The sequence below is a fragment of the Oncorhynchus tshawytscha genome, unplaced genomic scaffold, assembly GCF_018296145.1.
Source record: "Oncorhynchus tshawytscha isolate Ot180627B unplaced genomic scaffold, Otsh_v2.0 Un_contig_4803_pilon_pilon, whole genome shotgun sequence".
NCBI lineage: Eukaryota > Metazoa > Chordata > Actinopteri > Salmoniformes > Salmonidae > Oncorhynchus > Oncorhynchus tshawytscha.
Genome location: NW_024609813.1, coordinates 365,540 through 380,269, shown reverse-complemented (window position 1 = coordinate 380,269; position 14,730 = coordinate 365,540). Strand labels below are relative to the sequence as shown.

The 14,730-nt window shown below is 45.6% G+C and overlaps 1 protein-coding gene across 4 annotated transcripts in view; it reads right to left on the bottom strand.

Annotated features, from left to right (window-relative positions):
* cxxc4 (CXXC finger 4) overlaps window positions 1-14,730 on the bottom strand; it is a 33,335-nt gene that overhangs the window by 2,565 nt on the left and 16,040 nt on the right. The window lies entirely within an intron of this gene.

Below are 14,730 nucleotides of genomic sequence, written 5' to 3'. Positions count from 1 at the left end.
AGCTCGATGGAAACGGTGGAGTCTGATTGAAACAAAAAATCACTTTACTCTGAGCAGAGAGGAGTGGAAGAGAGAGGAGGGGAAATGTGATATTTCAATATGAGTATAATCACTGACTCTTCACAGAGGAGGTGGATGAGGGTCTTAGGGCTAGGTACTCTGATATAACCAAGATGTGGGCTGCATTAACAACAAGTAGCTCGCCAATTCTGGTGCTATGATACAGTATGTCATATAATCCTACGTGGGATGAGCTTAAATATTGGTACGCAAATTATGTATTCATTCAATCACCCGTTCATGCATATAACAAAAGATCCAGCAACATACAATTTATTCAACTTTCCTTCTGTATTTTGTCAACAAAACTGCCATGTGAGATATACCAGGTACACAACTTTATATTGCAACATTATATTGCAACAATACAACATATTGCAACAATAAACAAGGAGGCAAATGCACATTTTCCCACCACAAAACAGGTGTTTCACTAGAAAGTCACACAGATCGGACCTCAAGGGGGAATATGGGTAGAGATCCAGCACTGTGTTAGTGAACCAGGTGATGGGTTAGCGGCCAAGCATACTGCTAAGCACTTGTGTAACAACAACCAACTAATTGATGTACCAGCGAGTCAGTCAGTGAACCAGTGACGCAGAGGGAGGGAGGCTACAATTCTATCACTACGGCCAAACACTAACATCACTGAATACAGGCCTACTCATCCAAATATGGAATTACAACACCCCCCCGATCGCCTACATCGTAGAACAGCTTCTAATATATTCTGAGAGAAGCTCACTAATACAGTACGTTGTCTTAGAGGCCACAGCAACAGGAGGGTTGAGGTCGTGTAAACAATAATACTAGAGCAACCGAGGCAATCAGAATGGGTTACGACGCACAATGGTTTCATCATAACCTCTCTGGTCCGTTATGTCACCTGCCCCTTTCCACTTTACAAAACCCACACAAGCACAGTAATGTCTCAACTAATTAGACGGGAAGCATTCATACATTAAATCGCGAGACACCACTTTCCTACAGTATGAATTCCTACAGTATACAGAGAAAGTAAGCAGTTGTACAATTAGAAAATACATATTTCATTCCTACAAATTCCTACAGTATTTAGCTGGCTAATTGAAAAAATCCCACTTTACCACTTTAGTAATGTAGGTTAATTTACAGGCCCAGTTAATGGAATTTACAGACTACCTCCCCCCCAGTGTAACCGTCAGCCAACCAGGAAAGCATTTCAAGTACATCTTATGGCAACATTATTCAATTAGTAAGGTTCAACACAACCATGTATTCATTTATTCAATCAACACACTTTTGTAGGTGTTTTTTGTTCTCTGCTCTTTGGTTGAGTGCTCTGTTTACCATTATTTCAAGTGGGCTAAAACGCAGGATAACCCCACACTTACAGGAACCTATTCCCCCACATCTACTTCCCACCTGTGCTGGCAGGCTAACGCTACTGTCGCCTGTTGGCGATACAAAAAGGCTCAATGAAATACTGGAGATCACAACATGGACATGACTGAATGTCCTCAAAGCTTCTCCTCTGGTTGGAACAGAGGTGGGAATGGAAGACGGGACACAGCAGAATCCAGGAGAATGGAACCGGTCCAGACACAGGTAACAGAGAGTTAGCCAACATCATAATGTGTCATGCCTTAACAAATGCTGAAGTCACATACTGAAAGAGAATATAGCAAGGCTGTGAAGGTTACAAACACATGGTTCCCACAAACGTCTCAAACTATCTATGAATGAAGGCGAGTGTCAGAATAATGTCGGCTAATACAAACTGAAAGAGGGAAAATGTGTGTGAAATTTGGAGTGAAACGTGGAGAAAGGGAGACAGAGATTCTTGGCAACAGAGAGAGCTACAGAGCTGAAGCAGACAGCTAGAGTGTGAGCGAGAGACAGAGGAATAGAGAGAGAGGAGTGGGAGAGGAGCCTAAAAGTAATCCGCAGTACGAGACGCATTTCCATGTTCACACGTAATTAAGAAGCGGCCCAGCCATGGGAAAGAACCTCCACCAGGAGCAGATCCTTGAAATGAAACCCCAAAATAAGAATGTGAAAGAAATAGATGGGAGTGCTGCAATGTATTAGTCCAATAACCAGGATCTACCTTCTAAGAGCAAGAAAAAACAATAAGCAACATGGAACCCTGTGCTGAAGCTCACCTAAAACATGATACTTTACCAGAGGGCATGTGACATGACAGAGCCATGCCAAACCATGCTGTACTGAGCTAGCCGGGTTACACATCCACCAAAGTCGCTTGAACCATGCTAAAAAAAAGGACACTGCTAAAATAAATGATGGAGCCAACACAGTTTGCTTTGGGTCGGCACGATAGTGCGCAAAAGGTATAAGCTTCCCTAGTCCAGAAACATGACAGTTTGTTAGGTAGAAGACTGAGGCAGTGAGAGAAAGGAGGGTAAGGGGAGGATGTTTATGTTGATCCATACATTCGGTCATTGATCAGTCTCTGGATGGAAGTGTGATGCTCCACTCTCCACAATAATGACCCCGATGTGGGCGTTCGCCATGTCTCCGTTTTGTTAAGTCCTGCGCTATCGATCTATTTGGCGGTGGGGACTCTTGAGTGCTGCTTGCATTGTGTGTCTGAGACAGAGTATGTGTGTGTGTTCTCAGATTCACTCGTTCTCCCAGGTCCCTTGCCTTGGCTCACTGCAGTGACCAGGCACAAAGGCAGCTCAATTAGCACAGCTCCACGTCTCCTCGCTCCCCCGCCTGCCTCCACAGCATCACATCGAAATCACTCCATCAACCCACCGCCAGAGAGAAAGGAGGCAGAGAGAGAGGGGGGGGGAGTAGATAAATGGAGAAGAGAAATAAGATGAGGGAGGGAGAGAAAGAGATGGAGAAACGAAACAGAATGACACAGCGTGTGAGAGACCAGAGAGAGAGCAGAGTAGAGAGAAAGGGAAAAGGAGGGTGAGGAGGGCTGATAGTGTTGCTCCCCTGTCCCCGGCGTAACACTGAGGTTTCACCTCATATCAAGCCAGAGTAACGCAGCGGCTCAGCCTCACGTCAACACCACTGGAACTCTGACGCCGCCAGAGGAGCAGAACTACCCAGCTACAATAACACACAGGTAAGGAACACAATGTGAGCCACTACTGGGTTGGACTTTAACCGAGTGAAGAGATTCACAACTCCCCTGAAAAATACAAATGACTCCAAACGCCCAAACTGGAAAGGCCCTGACATTTAAAGCAGAGCCACAGAGTTCAGGTAAATATCTTTAAAAAGGGACATGGGGGAGACAGGAAGTCAGAGTTCACACGGACTGGGATGTGTTCCGGGTTGCCCCAGAATAACATTGAGTTCACGAGGAAGTGTTCCCATTGTGACTATTAAAACCTACCCTAACCAGAAACCGTGGACAGATTCGTGCAAAGCTGAAAGTGTGAACCACCACATTTAACCACGTCAAGGTGACTGGGACGATGGCCAAGTACAAACAGTCCAGTTATGCCCTCCATAAGGCAATCAGACAAGCAAAACGACAGGAAAAGTGAAGTCAAAGTGAGACAAAGAGACAAAGTGAAGTCGCAATTCAACGGCACAGACACAAGACGTATGTGGCAGGGACTCCAGACAATCACGGATTAGAAAGGGAAAACCAGCCACGTCGCGGACACCGACGTCTTGCTCCCAGACAAGCTAAACACCTTCACCCGCTTCCAGGAAAACAGTGCCACCGACGCGGGTCACGGCCACTCCCGAGGATTGTGAGCTCTCCATCTCAATGGCTGATGTGAGTAAGACCAGCTGGCTGGAGTGTTCACGAACATATTCAATCTTTCCCTATCCCAGTCGGTTGTTCCCACTTGCTTCAAGATGTCCACCATTGTTCCTGTACCCAGGAAAGCAAAGGTAACTGAACTAAATGTCTATCGCCCCATAGCACCCACTTCTGTCATCCTGAAGTGCTTTGAGAGACTAGTTAAGGATCATATCACCTCCACCTTACCTGACACCCTAGACCCACTGCAATTTGCATACCGCCCCAATAGATCCATGGATGACGCAATCACCATCGCACTGCACACTGCCCTATCCCGTCTGGACAAGAGGAATACCAATGGAAGAATGCTGTTCATTGACTACAGCTCAACCTTCAACACCATAGTACCGTCCAAGCTCATCATTGCGTTTTGGGCCCTGGGTCTGAACCCCGCCCTGTGCAACTGGGTCCTGGACTTCCTGACAGGCCGTCCCCAGGTGGTGAAGGGGACCCCCAGGGTGCATGCTCAGCCCCCTCCTGTCCTCCTAGTTTACACATGACTGCGTGGCCATGCATGTCTCCAACTCAATCATCAAGTTTGCAGAGGATACAACAGTGGTAGGCCTGACTACTAACAACAACAACGAGACAGCCTACAGGGAGGAGGTGAGGGCCTCCCCCTCAACAAAGCGAAGGAGCTGATCATGGACTTCACGAGGCTAAAGAAATTTGGCTTGGCCCCTAAGACCCTCAAACTTTTACAGATGCACCACTGAGAGCACTCTGTCGGGCTGTATCACCCCGTGGTAGAGCAACGGCACCGTCCGCAACCACAGGGCTCTACAGAGAGCGGGGCATCACCGGGGGCACACTGCCTGCCCTCCAGGACATCTACAGCACCCGGTGTGTCACAGGAAGGCCAAGATGATCATCAAGGAACTCCGCCACCCCAGTCATGGCCTGTTTACCCCGCTACCATCCAGAAGGCAAGGTCAATACAGGTTCATTAAAGCTGGGACAAAGAGACTGGAAAAAACAGCTTCCATCTCAAGGCCATCAGACTGTTAAATTGTCAACACTAGCCGGCCTCCGCCCAGTACATTACCCTGTACAATACCCGTGACCAAGTCGTTCTTTCTTTGCTCCGTGGCAACGTTCTTATCCCCTGCTTGCTGCTAACCAGCTACACAGTCACAACATCTGCAGCCAGAATAACAGCAGAGTAGCTGTTTTCTATTGACATTCATTTGGATACATCCATAACAATAAGCTGATAATGCCTGATTGAGCTAGAAAAGCTTGCCTTCTCGTCAGAACACTCGTCAACTCTGTTAATTACGAGGAGACCGTATTGGATATCAAAGACTACGCTAAAAGCTAGCTAAATATTTGTTGGTAGCAAACTTGCCAATATGACAATCGAATTCAAAAATATCAGTTGCTGAAAACAGCTGGTGAAAATAGCAACATGTGGGAGGATTTGACAGTTTTAGTGGCGGAGAGAACCGGAGAAATTAATTAATGTTCATCACTCACCACGTTAGGGCATCAGATGCTCAAAAAAAAAGTGTCTCTAAAAACCAATCAATACTAGCTAACTTTTGTCCTCATTGGACCTGCGTTTACAATGTAGTTTTGTGTAGTTGTTGGTTTAGCTTTCTGTGACTGTAGAGAGTATGGTCTGAATGTATAAGCGCATATTGCATCTTGATTTCAAGGTGTCCTGTTATCTGGTTTTAATGTCCATACTAGAATACCCTTCTAGCCAGAAAGTCAGAAACAAGTATTCAACAATGCTGTGGTATAAATATATGTATACTCCGGACTCTTCCTAATATTTCTTTATTTCAAATTCCATTATTTTACTTTTTAATGTGTGTATTGTTAGATATTATTGCAGTGTTGGAGCTAGGAACACAAACATTTCGCTCAACCTGCAATAAAATTAGCTAAATATACGTATGCGACCAAAAAAAAGAGATTTGCACTAGTCTGGCCTTCCTCTCCTAGAAGGATACAGTGAGGTCCTGACGACAGCTGATGCTGATTGGCCATGGCAGTGTAGTTAATGGTGGGAGTCTGGCGTGTCCTGATTGAGGAGGAGGAGGGTTGAAAAAGGGATGAGGGGGAAGAAGAGAGTTGAAAAGGGGAGGGGAGGAGGGGGTGAGAGGTAGAGGGGGATGATGAGGAGGAGAGGGCTGCTGACTCATAATCAACCCCCCTGATCTGATAGTCTGTCAGGGCTGTTGTGATAACACACACAAGATAGCACCCAAACACATCCCTCCTCCCTTTCTCTTTCTCACATTCACAGTCTAATGCGCACACACACACACACCCCCGGCAGGCAGGCGTCACACAGAGCAGAGTGTAGCATTGGTAGGGTCCAGAGATAAACCACTCAAGACGATGAGGACGATAATGGGCCACGCCGCAGCACCTCAAATTCAATCAACGCCCGCACGTCAATGCGAATGAGCGTAAAAGTGAAATATGCTCGCCGGCGTGCGCTAAAAGACGCCACCCAGAGCCGGGCTTGAAACAACAACATCTAGGAGAGACGAACAGAGGGGGGAAAGGAGAGAGAAAATGAAAATACTGTCTCTTCCGTCTCTCCCGCCCTCCCGCTCTCTCTACACGGCTCAGCAGCGGCGGCTGCTTCCAGGAGGAAGAGTCCCACTGGCATTCAGAGCAGCCCTACTTTAACCACAGACGGTGAATAAATTACCCTTTTGAACTTGGGGTGATTGCAAATGTGCCCTGGTTCCCTTGAGACATGTCTGGCACTAACCTTCTCTTACAATCTCCCCTTCCCTTCCCCACACACACACACACACACACACTCTTCCCCACCGCTACGGTCATGAAACTTAATTCAGCCGTAATTACGCCAGACCATTTCTGAGCAGTACTAACTCCCTGCTCGGCCACACACTCTCTCTTTATGCTTCTGACTGAACAGAATATTCAAGGAACTTTACTACTTTCTCTCCCTCCGTCTCACTCAAAGAAAAAGAAACTGTGCTAGGCATGAAAAATAAAGAGTCTGGGAAAAATGTGTGAAGTGTCTGAAAAATCAGAGCAGAGGGAAAGAGACAGACAGACACAGAGAGACAGACACACATAGAGAGAGTCACACACAGATAGACACACACAGAGACAGACACACACACAGACAGAGAGACAGACAGACACAGAGAGACAGACAGACAAAGAGAAACAGACACAGAGACAGACACACACACAGAGAGACAGACAGAGACAGAAGCTTCTCAGGAGACACACATAGTTCATTGTCACTGGGCAGACCTCCTTCCCCTCCACACTCTCACCAGGGAGGCTGAACTGAAGTGAATAGCAGTCTGGGGAGAGTGGTGTTCTTCTCGACTGCCTGATGTGCTCTGCTCCAGAACGCCTCATTATAACACACAGCCCCCATCCATACGTTACCCTGACACAGCCATTATTTATTAACGGCTAGACTGACTGGGAACCAGGCCACCTTCCAACAACTGCTGCAATCCTTTGGAGGAGTCAATCCTGACAGCCCTGGTGTTCTGCTAATAAAATACAACACACACAAAGCTATAGATACACACGTGGACACACACACACACGCACCCGCTCGTTGACACTAGGCTAGCAGTCTCTCCCAACGCGCTGCCCCTCAACTGTAATTAAAAACACATTCCACACGCCGTAACAACTGCAACCCAAACTGAAACTCAAGTACAAGCGAAGGTCAAACAATTTGGTTCTTTTTTTCCGCCCCAAAGTTCCCGCTGCCAGAAAACCCAGCAACGCCACGTCAAGGCAAAGCAGGCTGCTACTGTCTAGATAGGCCCCTTCATCATGTCGTAACATCTTGAAATTAAACGGTTAAGAGGAGAAGAAAAATCACCTTGATGAATTCCTTTCCACTCTTAAGTGGAGGCAGACAAAGGTAAAGAGGAAGGATGTGGGGAAAAGAAAGAAAAAAAGAAACTCAAGCTGTCAGAACCAACCAAAGTGTAGCCTAGGTAGGAGAGAGAGCCAGTCACAGATTCTGGGCCGCTCTCCACGGCTGTGTTCCAAATGGCAACCTATTCTCTATGCAGTACATCGCTTTTGAACAGGGCCAATTGGCCTCCAGTCAAAAGTAACGCACCAAGTAGGGAATAAGGTGCATTTGGGACACAGCCCAGTTCTCCCTGCCTGGAAGAAGTTTCAGCAGTGGTGCAGTCAGCCTTAACTGATGGGTTATATACTGCCTGTCACGTCCTACTGAGGGAATATTGGGGCGTTGCAGAGACTCACACCTGGAAGGTACGGCAATCCATCACCACCTGCACTCTGAGGGGTGTGTGTGTGTGTGTTTACGTGCGTGCTTCAGATCTCATCGACGCTTCTAGCCAATATTCCAGCCACCCAATGCCTGCTTATAACCCTACTCCTCATCCATCCAAGGCCGCCATCACGGACAGACCACTCACCTACACGCCATTGCTCCACTCCCAACACACACACACACACACACACACACACAACCTCGCCCGCCTTCTCTGCATCAAACGTCAGCCATAACGCAAACACCCCCCTTCTACATCTATCTTCAACCAGAGAGAATATTACCTACGCACTGATAACCATCAAAAAGTGTTGGGTTGGTCTGTTGGCACATGGGGGGAGGGGGGGGGGCTGAAACGTAGCAAGGGGAATAAACCATTTGTGCTGAGATTAAATCCTCCTCTTCCTCTCCAGTATCAGATGCATCACTCTTCCTCGTGGATTAGCAGTATGGTTTGTGGCCGAGCCCGTTTGCTCCACTACACTAGATGCACACGTTCACAGTGCAACTAGTTTTAGCCAGAATGGCTGTGCAGCAATAGTCACAGTGCAACAGATGAACTAGTTTTAGCCAGAACGGCTGTGCAGCAGCAATAGTCACAGTGCAACAGATGAACTAGTTTTAGCCAGAACGGCTGTGCAGCAGCAATAGTCACAGTGCAACAGATGAACTAGTTTTAGCCAGAACGGCTGTGCAGCAGCAATAGTCACAGTGCAACAGATGAACTAGTGTTAGCCAGAACGGCTGTGCAGCAGCAATAGTCACAGTGCAACAGATGAACTAGTTTTAGCCAGAACGGCTGTGCAGCAGCAATAGTCACAGTGCAACAGATGAACTAGTGTTAGCCAGAACGGCTGTGCAGCAATAGTCACAGTGCAGCAGCAATATTCTGGCATGTTTATCAAACACAGTTAGGCTTTTACTCATAAATCATGCCAAAATAATGCTCTAACATGTAATTTAACAAAACCACAATGACTAATCCTATATTATAAACTGGGCAGTTCGAGCCCTGAATGCTGATTGGCTGACAGCCATGGTATATCACAGGTATGACAAAACATTTATTTTTACTGCTCTAATTATGTTAGTGACCAGTTTATAATAGCAATAAGTCACCTTGGGGGTTTGTTGGTGCATGACCAATATACCACTGCTAAGGTCTGTATCCAGGCACTCAGCGTTGTGTCGTGCCTAAGAACAGTCCTTAGCCGTGGTAAATTGGCCATATACCACACCCCCTTGGGCCTTATTGCTTAAATAACATTCTTAATTCTAAGAGTTGCATGTTTCTGCTAACCCATCTACTAGTAAGGGCAGTAAAAGCCTTGTCGAGTGCAGCCCAGCTATGGGAATGAAAAAGTCGGGCCAATCCTATAGATGAACCCTTCCCTTTTCAGTAGCCATGAGTCCTAGGCCTATCAGTACAGATACCATCAGGATATCAACCCCCACATTTCCTCAACACCCATGATGACTAAGTGTAGCAATACAACTGTAAATATCAGTCAGATCGATATATCACCCGAGTAACAAAAGCCTTTTAAGATCTTTATTTCAAATAAAAAGACTCATAAAATGGTAAATAAATATTAACAGGTCATGAATATTTAAACAATTAAAAGCTCTTGAACTTGAAGCAGTTGAGATTTAAATCCTCCAGCCAGGTCTTAAAATGGCTGCAGACAGTACAGGTGTTGAACACACACACTGTTAAGTAACGTTGTACTTCTATAATGATCCTGTAAGTGCTATAACCAAACCGCTATAGGACACCTTTAACAAGCTTTATGAGAGAAGTGTCTCATAAATGTCCTTGAAATGACTTTAGCCTCTTATTAAGCAGCTGATAAAGACGATTACAATTTTTTTTTAAATGCAAAGCGAGACATATTAAATAGTATATTAAAAAATGACAGGAATGCAACGTATCAAACTATTCCATTGGCCCTTGAATAGGCCTTTCCCAAAGCAGCATGTACAGGAAGCAAAACGTTGGAATAAAGCTGTTATTTTCACCTGAGCCAGATCTTTCTTCCACACCATCTGTCTTCCAATGAGAACGCACGACAGACACCACCTCAAAAAGACATCAACCAACCAATCAAACCTCATCTCAATCTGCAACACTGCACTAATACGAGCAGACAGAGAACCTAAGTTACCCAAGTCACTCCTCTAATAGTATAACAGTGGGTTAAATGTGCCCTGGCGTGCACCGGGCGAGCGTGCACGTACCACGCTCCAACTGATCATGCATCCTCGGAGCAAATCAAGCTAAGTGTGTTGCGGATGTTTCGTGAGTAATGAGGAATTTGGGAGGTTTTTGCTGACTGCTCGATACGGAGTGGAGGGGCGGGGGTGTATGTTGGCATGCTTAAGAGAGCTGGTGCTCGGGTTGGGGGTGGAGGTCACAGGAGAGGGATTGAGAGAGAGCGAGAGAACAGATAAAAAGAGATTGTGAGAAGGAAGAGAGTATGAGAAACAGAAGGGGGAGACAGAGCGGGGGAGAGAGAGAGAGAGGAGGGGGGCAATTAGCATAGATGCAATACTGGCGCGGTCCTCCGACTTGATATTTGACCTTCTGCGAGAGCCTTGCCAAATATCGCCCTGAGAGACCCAGACAACCATATGGCAAAGTGCCGCCGGAGGCCCTGCTCAGTTTGACTCTCCTGGGCCACCGTATGCTAATGTGGGGGAACGTAATTACACTACAGTATTCCTATAGGAGCTGTACTTTACGGCGTCACTATAGCAGCGGATTTACACTGAGATAGCAATTGGGACTAATTTCATCTTGGGGGACGAGTGGAGTGGAAATGTAGTTTTATCCAGTTTAGCATTGGGCTGGCAATGGGATGGAGGTGGAACCATTGCGTTAGAATGACAAGAACAGACATTCCCAGTCAAATTGACAAGGTCTAAAGGGGTTTTTACCATTCTAGGGATTCTATTTCTATCAAGTGACCCAGTAAGAGTAAAACCTGGTCTAAACATGGAAAGGTAGTCCTATTGTTTGTGCTATATATTTCACAGTATAGCTCTACTGTCAATGCTATAGTCAGTCACACTTCACTGCCATAATGTGTGTTAACGTCCGTAATATCAAAATAATATTATTTCGAATGAAAATAGCCTAGTGTAAAATAAAAATAAAACACCCACAGTCCAACATTGATGACCAATGTATTGAGCTGTATCAACCTAGAAACACCACTCGTCATCAAAATCCAGTACAACGAAGGGACAGAAACCTTTGAAAGCAGGATTTGTACATATTTTATTCCTTTTTTAGTCTGAAGAATGTATTGTTTTGAGCCCTGTAAAGAAACTAATTCAATATAAAAAGTACTCGCTATTCAGCCTCTCTGACAAAGAACGAACGGATCAAACTGCTCCCACTGTTTAAAAAAGGCACTCACCGTCTGTGATATATTAGAAAGATATTTAGGTTCAAATTAAACAAGTCCTTGTTGCTCTTGAACGCTGCTCAGACAACCACCCCCATTTATCACGGCTGGTAAATCCCAACACATAGAGTCAGAGGGGGCTGACCTACTACAGAGGGGTTGGGGGGGGTTGGCCCCTGGGTCAGTCAGACCTTTACGTCTGCAGCTCCACAGCAGATAAGATCACATTAGCTGTGTTCAGTAGGGAGAAAACATTTGGAAGTGGGGAGGTGCTAGTCTGGAGTTCTCCAATAAGAAACTCAATATGTTTGTTTCACAGACCAAAACATTTCTAATACTTTGCACCCTACAGGACTCCATTTAAATGAGCCTCACCTAATTCCCCTTGTGAAACTAGCAGCCCGGCCAAGCCTTCCCGCAGAGAGCTAGCCAACACTCCACTGGGAGAAAACCCTATCTGGGGTACTTTGGAGCGACAGAGGTTTCCAGAAAGCAAAACGAAGAGAGAGAGAGAGGGTGAGGTCAGTGGCGTTCTAAAATGGGAAAAACAGACAGAGAGAGAAAGCAAACAGGGGGAGGTTAGATGGGAAGGAAACCGAAAACCAAACTACGGGACACACGTCAAGTGTGCAGGCGCAGGGTACCTGAGGGATCTGGAGTATAGGAAACTTCCAGCCCTTTGAACGAGCAATGTCAGTGAGCGCCTGTTGGCGTGGCGGCCAGAAGAAGCCATGTGTGGCTGGTGGAAAGAGGGCCTAAGGGAGGCAACATATTGCCAGCTCCTCTGAAATGTTAAATCAAAATGCAAAGTAGGAGAGCTGAGTGTGTGTGTGTGTGTTGAGTGAGAGCAGCTCTCCACAGATTCTCCACAGCATCCAGAAGAGGAGGACTGGTGCCAACATACAGGTCTGTACTAGGGGAGGGGGGCTAAATTAGGAGGCAGGGATATTTATGGAGAAATCTACATATAAAGCATACCGCATCACAAACAGTACAGTTTTAGTTGTGAAAACCCCTATTGATGACTGTCTGCCCATAGCCTTCATCAAAGGACTGCTGAATAGCCTCTTCACTGTAGTTGAGATGTGAATTATACTGTACAGGTACTGTAACACCACACAGAGATGAGTAATATTCTGGGAAAATTAACCAATTAAAATTAGACAATTAAAAAAAGCTCAAAAATTTGATAGCCATTACCTCTCAATGAACTATTACCACTAATTAGCAGACACTATGACCATACAAAAGCGGCAACAACATTTGACATAACAAGCATTAACACATTCCTGGGGGCCAAAGACGTGGCTGTTGATCATGGCAGCCCCCTGCACCTCTCTGATTCAGAGGGGTTGGGTTAAATGGAAGACACATTTTAGTTGAATACATGCAGTTGGACAACCGACTAGATATCCCCCTTTCCCTTTCACATGCATGTGTAACCCAACAGGTGTCTAACACACGCTAAGCCACTATTAGTATAGCCCATGGCTAATTAACACACAATTATTCAGTATGTTTCATTATTTAATAGTATAGTAATAGTATTGATACATGATCAAATGTAAGACTGAAACCAGAAGACATTTAGACAGTAGATTACAGTATAGACCAGGGTTACTCAATTCTGACCCAACGAGATCCTGAACCTGCAGGTTCTCTGTTCTACCTGATAATTAATTGCACCCACCTGGCTTCCCAGGTCTAAATCAGTCCCTGATTAGAGGGGAACAATGAAAAAAACTTAGTGGAACTGGCTTCGAGGTCCAGAGTTGAGACTAGAGACTAAAAATATTGAACTATATAGATTAGAGGTCGACCGATTTAATCGGAATGGCCGATTAATTAGGGCCGATTTCAAGTTTTCATAACAATTGGAAATCGGTATTTTTGGCCACCGATTTGGCAGTTTTTTAAAAATATATATTTTTTACACCTTTTATTTAATATTTACTTAACTAGGCAAGTCAGTTAAGAACACATTCTTATTTTAAATGACGGCCTAGGAATGGTGGGTTAACTGCCTTGTTCAGGGGCAGAACGACAGATTTTTACCTTATCAGCTCGGGGATTCGTTTTTGCAACCTTTCGGTTACTAGTCCAACGCTCTACCACCTGCCTTACATTGCACTCCACGAGGAGCCTGCATGGCAGGCTGACTACCTGTTACGCGAGGGCAGCAAGAAGCCAAGGTAAGTTGCTAGCTAGCATTAAACTTATCTTAACATAATCACTAGTTAACTACACATGATCGATGATATTACTAGTTTATCTAGCGTGTCCTGCGTTGCATATAATTGATGCGCTGCCTGTTAATTTCTTATCGAATCACAGCCTACCAAACGGGTGATGATTTAGCACAAACCTAACCATAAACATTTTTTATTTTTAAAATTTTTTACCCCGTTTTCTCCCCAATTTCATGGTATCCAATTGTTTTAGTAGCTACTACGGGCTTGGGAGAGACGAAGGTTGAAAGTCATGCGTCCTCCGATACACAACCCAACGAAGCCGCACTGCTTCTTAACACAGCGCGCATCCAACCCGGAAGCCAGCCGCACCAATGTGTCAGTGGAAACACCGTGCACGCACTGCGCCCGGCCCGCCACAGGAGTCGCTGGTGCACGATGAGACAAGGATATCAGTTCCGGCCAAACCCTCCCTAACCCGGACGACGCTAGGCCAATTGCGCGTCGCCCCACGGACCTCCCGGTCGCGGCCGGTTACGACAGAGCCTGGGCGTGAACCCAGAGTCTCTGGTGGCACAGCTGGCGCTGCAGTACAGCGCCCTTAACCACTGCGCCACCCGGGAGGCCATCAATGCCTTTCTTTAAAATCAATACACAAGTATATATTTTTGAACCTGCATATTTAGTTAATATTGCCTGCTAACATGAAGTTCTTATAATTAGGGAAATTGTGTCACTTCTCTTGCGTTCCGTGCAAGCAGTCAGGGTTTATGCAGCAGTTTTGGCCACCTGGGTCGTTGTGAACTGTGTGAAGTCCATTTCGTAACAAAGGCCGTAATTCATTTATCAGAGTTGTACATAATTATGACATAACATTGAAGGTTGTATAATGTAACAGCAATATTTAGACTTAAAATAGAGTTAAAATAGGGAAAGGTTCCGTATTTCACTGAAAGAATAAACGTTTTGTTTTCGAAATGATAGTTTCCGGGTTCGACCATAACAATGACCAAAGGCTCGTATTTC